Source organism: Erpetoichthys calabaricus, chromosome 12 (genome assembly GCF_900747795.2).
Source record: "Erpetoichthys calabaricus chromosome 12, fErpCal1.3, whole genome shotgun sequence".
Taxonomy (NCBI): Eukaryota; Metazoa; Chordata; class Cladistia; order Polypteriformes; family Polypteridae; genus Erpetoichthys; species Erpetoichthys calabaricus.
The window spans coordinates 64,465,036-64,481,578 of NC_041405.2; positions in this window are offsets into that span (position 1 = coordinate 64,465,036).

A 16,543-nucleotide genomic window follows, 5' to 3' on the forward strand; every position below is an offset into this window, starting at 1 on the left:
AAGAAGTAAAGTTACATTCAGTACTACTGCAGTGCCTTCGGGTATACCTCATTTTTTGTTTGCCCATAACATGCCTAAATGTATACATTTTTTGGTGTACCTACCCGAGAACACGCGACATATAACCGAGCGTGGGAGAAGCATGGATTTTAAACACGCATTGAGTTCATCTGCTGGTCTCCCTTGTGGAATAACTGGTAATGTTTGACTAAAATCTACATCGAGTAAACGACATTACCTCCTATTTTTTTTTTTTACGATCTCTGAGATCTTGCTTTTTTTTGGTTCAAGGCTTCATAAGCTCTTTTATGTTCTATGGTGTACTTATCCCAAACCATCATCTTTGAATGTTGCAAGACTTTCCGCCTTGTATGTAGATCGGGGTAATTACATTCATTGCATTCCTAGTCTGAATCACAATCTGATTGTATGGGTGGTTACCTGGCACTGTAGGGTTGCCACCCGTCCTTTAAAATACGGAATCGTCCCGTATTTGAGAATGAAATTGCACGTCCCGTTTTGAATCAATACGGGACGGGATTTATCCCGTATTTTTTTAATCATTTTTTTTAAAAGCAGCGTCTCATGCAAATCATCCCACACGCATTTTATGAAGATGCCTCCTTTCCTACTTTTGATTGGGTAATACTTGACGTCATCGTTAGTTTGATTGGTCTTTTTAACTGTCCAGTGAGGAGGGCGGGTCTTTTAAGTACAGTCTGCAAAGTGTTGGCACTGGGATGTGGCACCCGCTGCAGTATGGCGTCCCTTATTTTTTTGTATTAAAAGTGGTAACCCAACCTGACAGGTAACAGTAATGTTTGGTCATGAAGTCGTCTAAAATCCACCACGTGCCCTCTTTTAAGTGTGAGAAGCAGATATATATAGCCAAATCTCGCGCTTCGTTGCGGCGAAGTACTGCTTTTAATTTTTTAAGAAAAGAAAACCTTTTTAAACGGATCGAAATATACCAATAACAATTTGTTAAGGATCTGTTTTTTTCTGAACCTTGCTTTTCACAGCTGTCGCGCTACGGCGTGTGTTTCGTTTATTTGACAGTATGTAGATCGTGGTAATTACATTCATGGCATTCGTTTTCTGAATCACAATCTGACTGTATGGGTGGTTACCTGCCAGGTAACGCTTGTGGTTGGTCAGGAAGTCGCGTTACATCCGCCACGTGTGCTCTTTCTGTTCCCCAGAAGCTGATCATAGAATGATTTTAATAGTTTACTTTCAAATAATGCAAAGAGTATGCGACACGTGTTTCTCTCTAATTCTGGGCTCATCAGGCATACACACTCACTTCATCCCCTCTCGGGGAATCTAATCTCTATCGTCAGCGCCAGAGTTGAAGCCCCTAACGTTGCCGTCAGCAAGTCGGCTAACATCCGCCATGTGCCGTCTTTCAGTTGCAAGAAGCAGATCATAGAATGGTTGAAACTGTTGCCCCTAACGTTGCACTACGGCGTGTGGTTCGTTTATACCTCGTGTCTTCTCATTAAACTTTTGTCTCGCGAATATGTTATTGCAATCCGCAGCGGGGAGCGTTTCTATAAACTTAATTTAAACTTACGTTTTACACCGTGCTTTGTTTCCCTTATAACGTGCTTGTATGCTTCACTCGCTGGCTTCTTATGTTTTCGCTCCCTTCTCAATTGTTTAATGAAATTTTTTGTTCTTCGCTGTTTGCGGCTCTTCCTTCATTTCTCCCTACTGAGTTCTTTTATCTCGCGAATATGTTATTGCAATCCGCAACGGGAGCGTTTCAATAAACTTAATTTAAACTTACGTTTTAAACCGTGCTTTGTTTCCCTTATGAAGATGCTTGTATGCTTCACTCGCTCCCTTCTCAATTGTTTAATTAATTTTTGTTCTTCGCTGTTTGCGGCTCTTCTTTCATTTCTCCTTACTCAGTTCACAGTCTTTTCACGTGATTACGTGGGAGGCGTGATGACGTGACACTCAACTCCGCCTCCCACGGCCATCAAGCTGCCGTCCATTACAGTATATTGTCAAAAATGAGGGTTCCAGTTATGACCATTACGCCTTGAATTTCGAAATGAAACTGCCTAACTTTTGTAAGTAAGCTGTAAGGAATCAGCCTGCCAAATTTCAGCCTTCCACCTACACGGGAAGTTGGACAATTAGTGATGAGTGAGTCAGTCAGTCAGTGAGTCAGTGAGGGCTTTGCCTTTTATTAATTAACTAGCAAAATACCCGCGCTTCGCAGCGGAGAAGTAATGTGTTAAAGAGGTTATGAAAAAAAAAGGAAACATTTTAAAAATAACGTAACATGATTGTCAATGTAATTGTGTTGTCATTGTTATGAGTGTTGCTGTCTTTTATATATATAATATGCACACACACACACATAAACATATATATACATAAACATATATATATATATATATACATATCTACATATACACATATCTACATATACATACGTATATACACATCCACATAAACATATATATACATATACAAATGTACATATCTACATATACTGTATATATATAGACATAGATATATACATACATACATTCACATATATATATATATATATATATTATATATATATTACTGAAGAAAGAAAAAAAAAAATTAAACAGCCAAATGGGGCTATGCATATGAACTTAAAAGGTTTAAATAAAACAGAAATATGTATTTTATTTTTTACTTGGTTAACTGTGGAGGGTGTATCCTGTAGCAAAGCCCTAACTGTTTTCGTGAAAGCCCGTTTCAGTCAATAAGTCTTATGTGTGTGTTTATGTATGTGTGTATATATATGTAGATATGTGTATATGTAGATATGTATATATATGTATATGTATATAAATGTTTATGTGTGTGTATATTATATATATAATATATATATATATATATATATATATATATATAAAAGACAGCAACACTTATAACAATGACAACACAATTACATTGACAATCATGTTACGTTATTTTTAAAATGTTTCCTTTTTTTTCATAACCTCTTTAACACACTACTTCTCTGCTGCGAAGCGCGGGTATTTTGCTAGTATATATATATATATATATATATATAATATATATATATATATACATACATATACACACATACATGCAGTTTCAATAACATAGAAATCAATATAAATATTAACATCATTATCATATGAGAATATGAAGTAATATATAAGAAGCACATTTTATATAATATAAATTATTAAACAGTATAAATCTTCTTCTGTAATTTGCTACCGTGGCAATTTGTGTGTCTGTCCAGGATTTTAAATCACCTGTAGCTCGCAAACCGTTTCACCTATTGACTTGAAATCTGGTACACATATAGTACGTCACGTCTACTATCCGCTTTATGGGTGATGATTGGATTACTCTTTTTATGTTTTATTTTATTTTATTGTAGAATCAACTCCTATCTGCGCACACCAGGGCGGCCGTGGGCGGATGCGTATGGTGTATTCACTCCATGTTATCGTGCATTGCGCTGTCACTGGTATTTTGATAAAAGAATTTGAACAACATATAAGAAGCGTATAAATTATTAAACAGTAAACCATTAACATTTAAGAAGTAAAGTTAGATTAAGTACTACTGCAGTGCCCTCGGGTATACCTCATTTTTTGTTTGTCCATTACATGCTTAAATGTATACATTTTTTGGTGTACCTACCCGAGAACACGCGACATATAACCGAGCGTGGGAGAAGCATGGATTTTAAAACACGCGTTGAGTTCATCTGCTGGTTTCCCTCGTGGAATAACTGGTAATGTTTGAATAAAATCTACAGCGAGTAAAACGACTTACCTCCTATTTTTTTTTTTACGATCTCTGAGATGTTGCTTTTTTCGGTTCAAGGCTTCATAAGCTCTTTTATGTTGTATGGTGTACTTATCCCAAACCATCATCTTTGAATGTTGCAAGACTTTCGCCTTGTATGTAGATCGGGGTAATTACATTCATTGCATTCCTAGTCTGAATCACAATCTGATTGTATGGGTGGTTACCTGGCACTGTAGGGTTGCCACCCGTCCTTTAAAATACGGAATCGTGCCGCATTTGAGAATGAAATTGCGCGTCCCGTTTTGAATCAATACTGGACGGGATTTGTCCCGTATTTTTTTTATCATTTTTTTTAAAGCAGCGTCTCATGCAAATCATCCCACACACATATAACCGAGCGTGGGGAGAAGCATGGATTTTAAACACGCGTTGAGTTCATCTGCTGGTCTCCTCGTGGAATAACTGGTAATGTTTGAATAAAATCTACATTGAGTAAAACGACATTACCTCCTATTTTTTTTTTTACGATCTCTGAGATGTTGCTTTTTTCGGTTCAAGGCTTCATAAGCTCTTTTATGTTGTATGGTGTACTTATCCCAAACCATCATCTTTGAATGTTGCAAGACTTTCGCCTTGTATGTAGATCGGGGGTAATTACATTCATTGCATTCCTAGTCTGAATCACAATCTGATTGTATGGGTGGTTACCTGGCACTGTAGGGGTTGCCACCCGTCCTTTAAAATATGGAATCGTGCCGCATTTGAGAATGAAATTGCGCGTCCCGTTTTGAATCAATACTGGACGGGATTTGTCCCGTATTTTTTTAATCATTTTTTTTAAAGCAGCGTCTCATGCAAATCATCCCACACGCATTTTATGAAGATGCCTCCTTTCCTACTTTTGATTGGTAATACTTGATGTCATCGTTAGTTTGATTGGTCTTTTTAACTGTCCAGTGAGGAGGGCGTGTCTTTTAAGTAGAGTGTGGAAAGTGTTGGCACTGAGATGTGGCGTCAGCGCCAGAGTTGAAGCCCCTAATGTTGCGGTCAGCAAGTCGGCTAACATCCGCCATGTGCCGTCTTTCAGTTGCGAGAAGCAGATCATAGAATGGTTGAAACTGTTGCCCCTAACGTTGCGCCATGGCGTGTGGTTCGTTTATACCTTGTGTCTTCTCATTAAACTTTTATCTCGCGAATATGTTATTGCAATCCGCAGGGGGAGCGTTTCTATAAACTTAATTTAAACTTACGTTTTACACCGTGCTTTGTTTCCCTTATGAACATGCTTGAATGCTTCACTCGCTCCCTTCTCAATTGTTTAATTAATTTTTTGCTCTTCGCTGTTTGCGGCTCTTACGTCATTTCCCCCTACTTCGTTGTTTTATCTCGCGAATATGTTATTGCAATCCTTAACGGGAGCGTTTCATTAAACTGATTGAAAATAGTTTAGCATTTACCTTTTTAGTAAAAGGCGAGCTTTTAAGCCTGAGAAATCACCCCGTAAATGCACACGTTTAATTGCACATGTGTTAATATGTATGGTTACACAGTATTAAAAGACAGTGAACAACATCAGTTACCTTTGTTCCCGCGTTTGATAAAAGGCGAGCTTTTAAGCCTGAGAAATCACCCCGTAAATGCACATGTTTAATTGCACATGTGTTAATATGTATGCTTACACAGTATTAAAAGTCAAAAATTAACGTCATTTACCTTCGTTCCCGCGTGTGACTCGTGCTGTAAATCTCTTCCTTGTTTTTAGTTCACGTCATTACGTAGGAGGCGTGATGACGCGATACGTGACTCCGCCTCCTCCATTACAGTGTATGGACAAAAAATATGTTCCAGTTATGACCATTACGCGTATAATTTCGAAATGAAACCTGCCTAACTTTTGTAAGTAAGCTGTAAGGAATGAGCCTGCCAAATTTCAGCCTTCCACCTACACGGGAAGTTGGAGAATTAGTGATGAGTGAGTCAGTCAGTCAGTGAGTGAGTCAGTCAGTCAGTCAGTCAGTCAGTGAGGGCTTTGCCTTTTATTATTATAGATATAGATATAGATAATTAGGTATTGAATTTTTTAATTATTATATTGGTGTTCTAGCAACACCGTTTCTGTTTCCTGGATGGTTGCTACTATTTTGGGCATTCCTTGCATGGCTGCGGCCATATTCTTTAGGGTTGCAATATGCATTGCCAGTCATATAATACAGAAGTCATGTGATTTATTGTGTATCAACATCCGCCTATATAAGATTACAGTAGACAGCTTCAGGCATGTTTGTTGGATTACTTTCTTAAAACACACCTTTTTTTGTTTGCTTTCGTGTCTTCTGACACCTTCCTCTCTTTTGACTTTGCTCCTGACATATCTTTGTTGTTAATTTCCTCCGGTCCTCTGTATTACTGAATGATAACAACATTTATTTTCACGTATAAAAGTTGCTCAAAGTGTTTTAAAAAATAATAATTATTCTTAAAAATGAGGCAATGGAAATAATTAAGATGGATACTTTAATTAACAATGCTGTTGTATGATCAGATGGCCAGTGACAAGAGGAAAACAAGCTCTACCTAGAGAGAAATAAACCTTGAAGGGTTGTAAGGTCAAAAGACTGACCAGCCCTTTAAGATACTTGGATTTTCTGCACAGTCTTAAATTTTTGGAGAAGTAGGGTCATGTCTGAGATCAAATTACAATATTTTATCTGTTAATCTATGTATTCATTAATTCAAAATGCATTGTTAATTTAGTTTTTCTCCATTTATGTCCAGCTTTACCACATCCTTTTTGAGTTTTAAGACATTTTAATGTTTCCACGTTATTACAGCTTTTTTTGCCTTCAGTTTCACTGATGGTGTCAATCATCTTATTACATTGTTGGATGTATTAGAATAGGTATTGAAGTCAGCCTGGCTACTAATAATATTCATATTAGACAAGCTAAAAGCAGCTACAGAATCAAAAATATCTCTTAAAACCATGTTCTGTTTTAGTCCTTGTAATGGGCATTGTTACATTAAAGAAAATGTAGTAATGATTGGATAATCCAATATGTAGTGTCTGAGCCAAATCAATGTTAAATCCTTTTGAAATAACTATGCTAAATAAGGCCAACAGCATTCGAAAGATCCTTGGATTCTGTGCCTCTGGAATTATGTTTACCTACATTAAATTTGAAATCACCTACTATTAGAAAATTGCCATAATTACCTATTAACAGATAATCCAAAAACTCTTTGCAGTTTTTCTCAATTGCTTTGGACTAACTCTGTAAAAACACTTTAATTTGTCAAAACAACATGCAGTTTTTGCAGCTCACTTATTTACTAGTGCACAACAGAAACATATTTCTCATTCTTTTTCTACAAATTGCAAATGCTTAAGGACATATGAATAAATGACAGGTACAATTGTCCAGAATTTGAACTATTATCAATTGTATTTATTTTTGTGATCAAAATAGATGATGTTGCTTCTCAGTTAAATAGTTTTACACTTCAGAATATGTCAGAATTTTCTCACTGCACAAGTCATCACATGCACAAAAGTCCATCCAATTGTCAACATCTCTTATTGTAATGTGTCCTAAAGTGATAAATTGGTCTTCAGGTGAAACCTGAACTTCACTAGTGGAAGGTTCTCACATGTTTGATTAACACAAAGACACTTGCTGTAATGTTAGCTCACAAGTGTGAGTTTTGAGTATTGTCAAACACATCTATAGAGACTGAGTGCAACTGAATTTGTATACTTACTGAACATGGTGGAACCTGCTCAGACAAACATTGAACTTCAACCTGTGTGTGGAGGGGGACAAGGAAGGAGGGTGCATTGCAGGGGTATTAGGATAAGACAGCAAAATAGATGAAGAGACAGATGAGTTCAAAGGCAGAGCGCTGTCATAGCTGAAATGTGAGCCACACTTTCGTACCATGTCATTAAATGAGGCCTTACAATGGCATTGGTTCAGTTTTCTATCTACACATTGCATGAAAAAATAACAGTGTGGTACTGCACACATCCAATGTGAATGTAAAAATGTACAAAAACACTGGGATTAGAAAATAAAGAACACATTTATTGAGTCTACTGTCATACTGACAAAACAACAACATTTTGACCGAAAGTGGTTCTAAATAATGTGGAAAGAACTTCTTATTTTGGTGACATTGACTTATTCATTGACACAATAATTTACTTTTGAATTATGAATTAAGAGTTTTGGGTGAAAATTTTGCTTTTGCATGTGAACTACGGTATGGTACCATAACATATACAATGGTTTTACAAATTTACTTGGAGCAATAAGAATGATAACAGTGTTTCAAAAACTTAGTTTAAGCAATTGAGAAAAACTGTAATTAATTTGCCATTATTTTTAGCAGATAAAAAATGGTTATTTAAAGGGAATGTGTCAGGCTTTTAATAGAGAGGACAAGATACCGAAAAGATGCAAAAATACAGAGGTATCTTTACTATGTATACAGCTTGAAAAAATATTTGCAGTGCCACTGTCACTCTTTCCTTTAAGAATCAGCTCAGTAAAATTGAAGTTCAGATGGGCTGCTGCAGTAAGTAATGCAGATTAAAAAATTAAAAAGTAAAAAAAAAATTTGAGAAGATGATGAACAAATAACATTGTTTGTATGATACTGAGTATCATCATAAGCACCTGGACGGGAGAAATTCAAAGGAGTGACATTTCATAGGAGTGACATAACAAAGGAGTGAAACCTCAGATATAAATTTCAAAGGAGTGACAACCATCCAACCAATCATCCAAGTGGTAGGAGAGGCAACAACGATTTTTTGGCGAGCGTACTTTCAGTTGTGATGCTGCTCTCTGTTGAAGCAAGATAACAAATTATTTAATAAAATTTTAATCATAATTTGTCACTCCATCGATATGTCACTCCAATAAATGTCACTCCTTTAATACAGTATTTATGTCACTCCTTTGTTATGTCACTCCTATGAAGTATCACTCCTTCGATACAGACCCAACTGGACAGTGAGGCTGATCTGCCAAAAATAGTAACAGTATCAACAACCACAACAGCAGCATTTATTTCTATAGAACATTTTATTACAAATGGTGTAGTCAAAGTGTTTACAAGATGTCAATAACATACAGAAATTACATGCAAAGAAAAACAAATTACAATTAGATAAGAAAAACAATGCATAAATAGCATACAAAAATAATGCACACTTGACATAAGACAGATATATAATTAAGAGAAACAGATTCCTTAAATATAGAATAGTTTTTGTTTAGTCTGTAAATGACAGGTTGATGATAAGGCTAGTTGGCAAGGGTGGACAAAAAAGAGCTGGAGAAAAAACAAAATCTGTAAGGGTTCTATGAAAGCTTTGTCTTAGAAGATTCAACATAGGCTTGTGGCAGGCTGTGGTATCCGCATTCATTCAAAAGTTCAAACGTCACAGGTGGCTGCACAGGCCTTTGTTCAGCTGGTGGTGGACCTAGAAAAGAAAACAAAAAAAGCAAAGATTAATAAAGATTGTAGATTCATTGAAGAGTATGATAAGTTAGTGCAACTTCTAGTGAAGAATAAGTAGAGTCTAATTCAATGACCCTGTAGTTAGGATATAGCGGTTTGGATAAAAGATGGATGATAATTCAATGTTAGTGTAAGTTAAATGCCATCTTGTAATCTATGTTTTAAGTTGTCTCCTAGAATCAATTTCTTAAAAATAGTGTTTATGGTCTTTATATCCATTACCCCTAGGTTACATAATGATGTCATCATATTCCACATACAGAAGATAGCACCCAACTTATGGCATCTGTGTATTGGCTCCCTTTCATTAAAAACATTCTGCTGTCTCCTTCTTGTGTTTCAAGGCATTAGTGAAAGGACCCCTTGCTTGTTTTCTTGTTTTTTTTTTAGTTTTGTTTTTGTGCATTGGGCATTTGGGGATTATTACTTTGAACGTGTTCCATTTTGCTGACTCTACTGTTTATTCCACACTTTAACTTCATTTGTACATCCAATTCCTGGTCACACTTTTATCCTGTTTGTGGAATATACCTTGCACTTCCTGCCAAATACAAAATAACATAAGTCTGGCAAGTGAAGAGAGGTCATACAGTCCATCAAAATCATTAAATTCCTTCCATATGTTGCTTTCTATATGGCATTGTTGCCATGTATGTATTTATAGTTAAAGTTCCTTTTGACTGCATGTAGCTCAGTTGTCTATATTTACATGTTTGTCCAGTTCTTAAGATTGTACAGTGTTCTTTAAACTAGCGTTTCTGTCTCCTCTGTACATGCAAATTTTTATTTACAAATTTCACAAGTTAAGTACCTATGTGAATAATGCTTTCATCCTGAACTGTCTAGAGAATTTACTTACTTAGACTTAGTTCTTCCTGTGCCAGAGGTGCACTAGTCAAGAATTTTGGCTCTTAATTGGTTCCTGTTGCCATGATCTTTGCCAGGTCAAGAACATCTCCTTTAGGTCATTCCTTCCTGTCCTTTATATATATATTGTTATTGGTTGTTCTCTTTTTCTTTATCCTCATGGTGAGAAAAAACAATTTCAATGCAGTCTTAGGGTGTATTCCTTCTGGCATTCTAAAGGTATGACCCATCATTCTGAGTTGTCTTTCTTTTTCCATATCATATTGTTCTGTTCTTTACAATATTGACACATTAGTAACCCTGTCTCACCAGGTGGCTCTCATCATTCTATGTAAGCATCTCTGCTGGAACATATCTAGTTTATGAGTGCTGCCTCTTGTCATCCTCCTGGTGTCACTAGCCTAAATTGCTGTGCGTATGTCTAGGGAATCAAACAAATGCATCTTTCTCTTGAGGCTAAGTTTTGGTGATGACAAGATCTTGCGCATTTCTCAAAATATTGAAGCTGCCTTCTTCAGCCTACAGTTCATGTCCAGTTGCACTTCTCCCTTTCTACAGATGTTGCTGCACAGATCGATAAAGCTTTAAACCTCCTTCACCATCAGTTGGTTCACATGTAGATTTGTAATACCTGATTCCTTTACTGACATCACTTTGGTCTTATCTGAACTCACTCTTGGCCCACTAGCTGTTACATCTGATAAGTGATCTGTCATTTCCTGCAGAGATACTTGTGACTTTTTTTATAAAGGCTATACTGTCGGCTCAATCAATGTCATTTGGTCATTCTACCCCTGAAACGATTCCATAAAGGTGTGAATTCATGACTGTTTTCATCACAAAGTCAGTGTTGAGCAAAAACAACATTGGTGAGAGGATGCAACCCTGGCGAACACCTGTGACAATGCTAGAAAACTCAGTGCTTCCTCGTACAATAGTGTGAGTTCAGATACAGATTCTGAAAGAGGTTAATGAACTTTCTAGGAATTCTGTACAACCTTTCTACTTTCTATACTGTTTCACAAAGGTTTGGTCATCACTAATCAGAACCTTCTCCCATATCAAGAGGCTGTTGCAATATGCTTAATAAAGTTTCTTTCAAAACTCCCTCATCAGACCTGGAGGTTTTACTAATTGTGAATACACCAGGGGCGTAGGAACCCATAGCTATAAATTTGCATGATTAAAAACATACAGATATTGAAACATTCAGCATTATCAAGCACAACTCTCAGGACATTAACCTATGTGAAACACATTACTGCATAATACTGCAGTAACTCCCTAATGCAAAACCAACACCTCCACTGTCCTTAGATTTTAGGAGCCTATTTATGATCTCTGTATCTTTTAAAACATCTTTATTCATATGCAACACTCCAAGACATTCCTCCCATAACTGAGCTCCTTTTAGAAACAGTAATGGAGTGGTTACGTTTACAGGTTTGTTCTTCCCTCTTGTTAGTTATCTTTGCTCATTACAGCCTTCCATATCATGGTTACAAACATGCACACCTTATGCTCCTCTCTGACATAAGTGTAAACAGACAGGCAGGCAGATGAAATTAACAATAATTGAACAACTGTAGTTTGGCAGGGGCGGCACGGTGGCGCAGTGGGTAGCGCTGCTGCCTCGCAGTTGGGAGATCTGGGGACCTGGGTTCACTTCCCGGGTCCTCCCTGCGTGGAGTTTGCATGTTCTCCCCGTGTCTGTGTGGGTTTCCTCCGGGCGCTCCGGTTTCCTCCCACAGTCCAAAGACATGCAGGTTAGGTGGATTGGCGATTCTAAATTGGCCCTAGTGTGTGCTTAGTGTGTGGGTGTGTTTGTGTGCGTCCTGCGGTGGGTTGGCACCCTGCACGGGTTTGGTTCCTGCCTTGTGCCCTGTGTTGGCTGGGATTGGCTCCAGCAGACCCCCGTGACCCTGTGTTTGGATTCAGCGGGTTGGAAAATGGATGGATGGATGGATGTAGTTTGGCAGATAAGAAATCAAGGGTTCTATAGCAATAGCAGTACAGTAGTTGTTTTTCTCGAGGTAATTCAAGCCCTGTCATAATTTTTCCCCATATAAATCATTACATGCCCTTTATGCCCAGTCAGCTGTCTTTATTCAATTTCTGCTGCCACAGGTGCAGCTAATTCATGTTGCTTCAATGTGAATTAAAGGGACGACATACATTTGCACCTCAAAGTACAATCAAATTGGTTAAAAAACATTGACAAAGAGTCTGATTCAACTTAATCATTGCTAGTAAAATTAACTTCAAAGTACATGACAGCAAAAACTTTTTGCATCTGGACAGGCCTATGCTTTCACAAAAAAGTGAATAATCCCAGGGGAAAAGATTATGCAATATGAACCACAGACAAACAAAAAGTGGATTAGATGATGGCAGCATCAACTAAATCTACTAACTAAGCATCCATGAATATTCAAGGTCCTGGCTATGAAAAAAATTTGGACTAGCTAAACATTGAAAAAACTAATGTAAACATGACTTAGGATATCAGTTTTAAGGAATATTCCACCCAAAAGTGATTTTTTTACTTTTGTTTTGTTATTTACCCTATGTGGTTTGTAGTGATGGCTGAGAAAAAAAATTAATCTCATGTTTTTATGCAGAACAAAACTAACAAAGTTACATTTTAATGGAAGTGGGCAGTGACAAACGGTGGACAACAGCAAACAAAGCAAACAATATGAAAATGACCATGAAAAAAATCTCATGGTATTTGCATTGCATAAACCACATCAAGTCATCTACTCAAAACGTGCAAAATACAGTATGTGCATTTATTTGCAAAAGTATTGTTACATCAATTCCTTGGTAAAACGAAAATGGCATACAACCCAGAATCCCTTTCACGCGTGATTGTGCTTTTGAATTAAAGACCCACCTCTCTGTTTGATACATTAGCCAAGAGTCCTGTCCACACCTATTTGGGGTCGAGACCACTGTCTCTCAAACTTAGGGTCACAACATAATAAAAGTGGGATCACCAAATTTCACAACACCAGTGAGGCCCAATGTTACACAAGTGTATTCTGCTATTTCTGTTCTTAGTCTCTGAGAATGTGAATATGAGATGTGTCTTATAAATTGCAATGATGATAAAACAAAATGAGGCAATGGGCTGAGGAGTTTATGGCTCTGCACACCCCGAGTCTCTTAAGACATTGCTACAGGATGTACACCTTATATCAGGAGGCAATACATATTAAATTGTGCAATGTGGCGTATTTAATTTTTTCCTCTGTTGGGTGGAGGTTTTTCTATGGAAGATCACCTGCAACCCTAATTGGCACCAAGAACTGCTGATTGCTGCAGCTGTCCTGTGCTTGACCAGGGAAGAAAGCAGACCGGAGGACTGAGAGAGGTAGACACAACAGATGCAAAAGAGGTTAAGCGTAATGGAAGGCAGAGACAGAGAGCGAGAGTGCCCAAGCTAAATGGAGTGAGGTAGGTGGTCAGGAGTGAGCCTTAGGGCCTTAGGAGCCAGATGGTGTGAAAGGGATGCCCCTTCTAAGTCCCCTCTTGAGAGTAGTGGCGGCCCGATTGACGGTGTTTCCTCACAAAGGCCAAAGGTGAATGGCAGGAGAGGCATGTTGGGCTCGATGGGTTACCTTGCAAATGCTGAAGGAAGGGCGTCAGCAAATGGAGCCCCGATATGAATGTTGATTCCTTCTGCAAGGTCCAGACAGGATAAGGGGAGGAGACAACAGGTATAAAGGGAAACATTGGGGATTTTGTGGTTTTTATTCTCATCATTTTTAATGGATTACTTATTGAACTGTTTTTAACCTCTACCAGCATCTTTTATTTCTTTAATTATTTATTGAACATTTAATGCACTGCACTTTGGGACACTGTTTTTAATAAAAGAACAGTTCAATTTCGCACCTACACCTTACATTGCATTGTGTGTTTGTCCTCATGTGCTGTCTCACCCGGTCATGAATATAGATGGTGGTGGGTTCTAGAGGCTCCCAAGCTGAAGTCGGAGCAAGAACCTGTCCCACACTGTCACAAGGCAGTCCAATCACCAGTGTCACAGTCTCATTGAACAAGTGGAATATGGCTGTCTAAATGACAATTCCATTCTCTTGCATGTTGAAAGAAGGGAAGAACTATATAAGAACTATATCTGGTTATCACAGAGGGTATGAATAAATGGTACAAAGAAAACAAGCTCAGTGACACTAATAAATGATTTACTATATTCTGTATTTAGTTAAAACTGCTGTTAACCCACATCTTGAAAATATAACCATACTCCTTAATTGAACATGTATAAATAAAAAAAACACTTTAGATAGCTTAACATAAGAGAAAACTTACTTGCAGTGTCAGTTAATCACATACTGACTAAACTTAATGTCACAACTAGAACACAGAAATGTTTAGAAGTGGATCACCTCTATTCCCAACTGTCGATGTTCTTTGCCCCACCTTTTGACTCTGATTGGTCATTTGATCACATTTAGTTTTGTCATGATTAAAGCCTGGTGTCAAATCAAAATGAAATACACAATGAGCTGCCACTAAGCAAAATGCAATATGTCTGCTTTGCTTTTAGATATGACGTGCAATGTATGGACATGAATCAAAATGTAATGCACTTTTGTATTACATATTAAACTGACAAAGTTGCATGCAGCAGTGAAAAGCAGTTGATGGTTTGGTTAATATGATTTTAACTATGACACAATAAAACTGTGCTAAAATTAAATACCCCAATTACAGTTAGGTCCATAAATATTTGGACAGAGACAACTTGTTTCTAATTTTGGTTCTGTACATTACCACAATGAATTTTAAATGAAACAACTCAGATGCAGTTGAAGTGCAGACTTTCAGCTTTAATTCAGTGGGGTGAACAAAACGATTGCATAAAAATGTGAGGCAACTAAAGCATTTTTTTAACACAATCCCTTCATTTCAGGGGCTCAAAAGTAATTGGACAATTGACTCAAAGGCTATTTCATGGGCAGGTAGGCAAGTCCGTCGTTATGTCATTATCAATTAAGCAGATAAAAGGCCTGGAGTTGATTTGTGGTGTGGTGTTTGCATGTAGAAGATTTTGCTGTGAACAGACAACATGCGGTCAAAGGAGCTCTCCATGCAGGTGAAAGAAGCCATCCTTAAGCTGCGAAAACTGAAAAAAACCCATCCGAGAAATTGTTACAATATTACGAGTGGCAAAATTTACAGTTTGGTACATCCTGAGAAAGTAAGCAAGCACTGGTGAACTCAGCAACGCAAAAAGACCTGGACGTCCACGGAAGACAACATGGTGGATGATTGCAGAATCATTTCCATGGTGAAGAGAAACCCCTTCACAACAGCCAATCAAGTGAACAACACTCTCCAGGGGGTAGGCGTATCGATATCCAAGTCTACCATAAAGAGAAGACTGAATGAAAGTAAATACAGAGGGTGCACTGCAAGGTGCAAGCCACTCATAAGCCTCAAGAATAGAAAGGCTAGATTGGACTTTGCTAAAGAACGTCTAAAAAAGCCAGCACAGTTCTGGAAAAACATTCTTTGGACAGATGAAACCAAGATCAACCTCTGCCAGAATGATGGCAAGAAAAAAGTATGGAGAAGGCATGGAACAGCTCATTATCCAAAGCATACCACATCACCTGTAAAACACAGTTGAGGCAGTGTGATGGCTTGGGCGTGCATGGCTGCCAGTGGCACTGGGACACTAGTGTTTATTGATGATGTGACACAGGACAGAAGCAGCCGAATGAATTCTGAGGTGTTCAGAGACATACTGTCTGCTCAAATCCAGCTAAGTGCAGTCAAATTGATTGCGGCGTTTCATGATACAGATGGACAATGACCCAAAACATACAGCCAAAGTAACCCAGGAGTTTATTAAAGCATAGAAGTGGAAAATTCTTGAATGGCCAAGTCAGTCACCTGATCTTAACCCAATTGAGCATGCATTTCACTTGTTGAAGACAAACAAACAGCAACTGAACGCCGCTGCAGTAAAGGCCTGGCAGAGCATTAAAAAGGAGGAAACCAGCATTTGGTGATGTCCATGAGTTGAGACTTCAGGCTGTCATTGCCAGCAAAAGGTTTTCAACCAAGTATTAGAAATGAATATTTTATTTCCAGTTATTTAATTTGTCCAATTACTTCTGAGCCCCTGAAATGAAGGGATTGTGTTCAAAAAATGCTTCAGTTGCCTCACATTTTTATGCAATCGTTTTGTTCACCCCACTGAATTAAAGCTGAAGGTCTGCACTTCAACTGCATCTGAGTTGTTTCATTTAAAATTCATTGTGGTAATGTACAGAACCAAAATAAAAAATCAGAAAAAAGTTGTCTCTGTCCAAATATTTAATGGACCTAA